At 40.6% G+C, this 3,822-nt stretch overlaps 1 pseudogene; it reads left to right on the top strand.

Annotated features, from left to right (window-relative positions):
* Window positions 1–1,991, top strand: part of LOC102469958 (glomulin-like) — a 3,915-nt pseudogene extending 1,924 nt beyond the window's left edge.
* Window positions 1,992–3,822: the final 1,831 nt, after the last annotated feature.

Raw genomic sequence — 3,822 nt, 5'->3', positions numbered from 1 at the left:
CAGAGAGACAGAAAGCGAGAAATCACCCCCCAGTGGGAATGGCTACACCACAATCCCTTCTCCTCCATTCTCCTCTTGGGATCTTGGGCACGCATGCACATGTGCCCGTTGTGAGTTTTAAGCCACTGGGTCCAGGACTCGAACTGCAGTCGACTACGTGGGAGTCCAGCGACAGCCACTACGCTAACTGCTGGTCCCAAAAGATTATTTTCTGATGCTTGGTATTTTGGTAAAGTTATGTAAACCAAAGGAATTATTGTTGGGTTTGCGTGAACTGATTGAAGAGTCTTCTGGAAAACAGATAGCCCAGATTCTTCTTCTCCTCCACCCATTACAAACTGTGATTCAGAAACTTCTAGCAACGAGACATATTCAGTTGTGTTAGCACTGTCTACCCTTTGCAGTCAGCTAGCTCTACTTCCCATTCCATACTCAAAGGAGCAAACACAAACATGATTACGCCGCTGTCAGTGTTGCAGTGCCTTAATAGAATTTACTGAGTCATTTGCAGAAAAAGTCAATGATGACAAAGAAAACCCAATAAAAAATGAAAATGAAAAGTTAAAGGATGAATTACTAAAATTTTGCTTCAAAAGCTTGGAACACCCTTTGTTGACAGCACAATTTCTTGAAAAGTCCAAAGAAGCTGGAAATGATCCTTTAAGGTGTTTTGCATCTGAAATAATAGTTTTTTTTAATCAGCAGTTGGGTACCCTATCCCCAAAACAATTTTTAATCATGGAAGGAAAAAGAGGATTTGGGATTACCTTGAACTTGAAAAAGAAGAAGACAAACAGCAGACTCTGGCATTCAGGCCTAGCTGATCTTTGTACGGGACATGAGCATTGATCAGCCTCCAATGGTCTTAAGCCCAGTGAACGTTTTACAGTTTAATATGGGGCATATAGAAGACTTTTTGCAAAGAACAGAAAAGTCTATTTTCCCCAAAGGATCGGATCTGCTGGAGAATGGTTTATTAAGAATAGAAGACAATAGTCTACTTTATTAGTACTTAGAAATGAAGAGTTTTCTTACTGTACCTCAGGGCTTCGTCAAAGTAATGACACTTTGCCCCATTGAGAAATTGAGGAAAAAGGGTTTAGCTATATATTAACAAGTTGGATTCACAACACAAATACACATTATTTAGGCGCTTATTGAATATGAGTAATCACTCAGGTGTGGAGGCCTTTATTATTCGAAACATCAAAAATCAAATTCATGTCATTAAAGAGAACACATAACAACAAACGTTTCCAGGACCACAGCTGGTTTCCCTTCTAGACTTAGTACTCTTTCTCCTGGAGGGTGCTGGAACTGGTTTACTACACACTCAGATAGGATTAAGGCTTCATTAAGCTTATTGAGGTATTTGGTAATCAAAGATAATAAAAAAGACAAACTGGATTATGGACAGAACTCAAAAAGACTGAGAATAATTTCTTAAAGCCAGTCCATTCATGAATTCATAGGTCAAAAGTCTATTATGAAGCAGAAATTACAAACAGCAAAGGAAATGGTCAAGGCCAGACGTCTAAAGATCATTGTTCTGTAAGTGTAGGGGAAGAGATTCCTAATATGCCTCCTGAAATACAGCTTAAGGTCCTACATTCAGCTCTTTTCATATTTAAATTTTTAAATATTTATTTAATTTTATTTGTTACTATTATTTTTTAATTTGACGAGAGAGAGAGAAAAAAAAGAGAGAGGAGTGAGAGAGCAAGCTGCTAGGCCCGAAGCTTGAATCATGGTTAACCATGTGGGAGTCCAGCACCTTAACCACTATACCACCTGCTTAGCCTTTTTTACTGTGTGTTGAGAGAGGGAGAGAGATGGACTTGATGCTGCAATCCTCCAGCCTCCATTGTTTTTTGCTATAAGGTGGGTGCTACCACGCCCATATTTGATTTGATTGAAAGTTTTCTGGCTCAAGTAGAACTCATTGAAATGATACAAAGCCTACCTTTGAAGAAAATACTGGAATAAAATGAAAGTTCCACTTCCTAAATAAAAAAACTAATAAAATACTATATTTGCTATTTTAATTTATTTGATATCTTTATAAAAATGGATGTAATTGCTGTTAGAAAAATAAATGGCACTTTTCTCATTTATCAGTTTGTATAATGACACATGGGTCAGTAGTAGTATTTAGTTATAAGTATTAAATATCTACAGAGTAGATAATATCAAATGTATATACATATAATCTCCTAAATACTGTATCTGAAACTGCAATACAAACTAATAATTTTGCTATAATTAAAAGAAAAGGTAGCACAGGAGAAAATCTAGATGACCTTGGGTATGGCAATGACATATTAGATAAATACCAGAGGCATGGTCCCTAAAAGAAATAACTGACAAGCTGGACTTCTTTGACGTAAAAACTCCTGCTCTGCAAAATACGATGTCAAGAGAATGAGAAGATAAGCCACAGACCAAGAGGCACATTTTCAAAGGGCCCATGTGAGTAAGGCTATAATCCAAACTATATTATACAAAGAATTCTTAACATTCAAGAATAAGAAAACAGAAAACATGATTTAAAAAAAAAAACGGGTCAAAGACTTTAACAGACATGCCATCCAAAAAGATACATAACAGATGACTGAGCCAGTTGGTGGTGTGGTGGTTAAAGCAGCTGGATCCCAGATGGCCCACTGCACAAAGTCCTGGACCCAGCAGTTTGAAAAACACATGATGCATGTGTGCATGCCTGCCTAAAATCCAAGAGGAGAATGCAGAAGGGACTGTGGTGTGGCCATCCCCTCTGGGGGGGGTGCTTTCTCACTTTCTCTCTCTCTCTCTCTCATGTGCGTGTCTCTCTCTCTCTCTGGTGAGCCTACGTGCCCCTATAGCAAAGCTAAAAACAAAAACAGAGAGATATAGATGGAAAAACAGCCAATGAAAAGGTGCTCCACATCGTATGTCATCAGGGAAATGCCTATTAATAACAAGGCACCACTGCACGTCTCCTGGAACAGACGAAATCTAGAATACTGGCGAGATGAATGCTGACGAGGCAAGAAGAACTCTCATTCCTGGCTGGTGCAGCCACATTGGAAGACAGGCCGGTGGTTTCTTATAAAACTCAATATACTCTCACTAAATAATCTAGCAGTTGAGCTTCTTGGTATTTACCCAAGGAAGTTCAAAACATGCCCCCCCCAAAGCCTGCACACGCAAGTTTATAATAGGCTTTTCATAATTGCCAAGTGTTGGAAGAAACCGAGATGTCTTTAAGTAGATGCATAATAAACACACAGTGGTCCCTCTGGACAACGGGATACCATCCAGCACTAAGAAGAAATGAGCTCCCGACTGTGCGGAGACACGGAGGAAGCATGCCATACACGTGTCCATGGAGAGAAACTCATCTGAAAGGGCCATATGCTATAGGCGTCTAGTTACGTGACGCTCGGGCAAGGGCGAGCTAAGGAGGCAGTTTGGCGTCAGTGGCTGCTGGAGTTTGGGGCGCAGGGGCAGGTGTAGCAGGCAGCACACAGAGGGTTTCAGGGCTGTGGGGCTCCTCTTTCTGACCTGGAAGGGACAGATTCATGTCATTACACACTCACCCAGACCCACAGAATGTGTGGCATCAAGAGAGAACCCTACTGGGAACCACAGACTTTGGGTGGCACCTGTCCGTGTCAGGACAATTTACATAAGTACAACAACATGCAGCTCTGGGAGGACACGCATGTGTAGGGGTAGTGGGAAATCTCTGTATCTCTCTCTCTTTGAATTAAAGTTTCTCTAAAAACTAAAGTACAGTTTAGGGGCTAGCAGGTGGCAAAGAGGTTTTGTCTCTGGACTCCC

Source organism: Tupaia chinensis, unplaced genomic scaffold, assembly GCF_000334495.1.
Source record: "Tupaia chinensis unplaced genomic scaffold, TupChi_1.0 Scaffold139897_1, whole genome shotgun sequence".
Taxonomy (NCBI): domain Eukaryota; kingdom Metazoa; phylum Chordata; class Mammalia; order Scandentia; family Tupaiidae; genus Tupaia; species Tupaia belangeri.
Note: the sequence above shows the minus strand (reverse complement) of the source record. Positions and strands in the feature narration are given on the sequence as shown.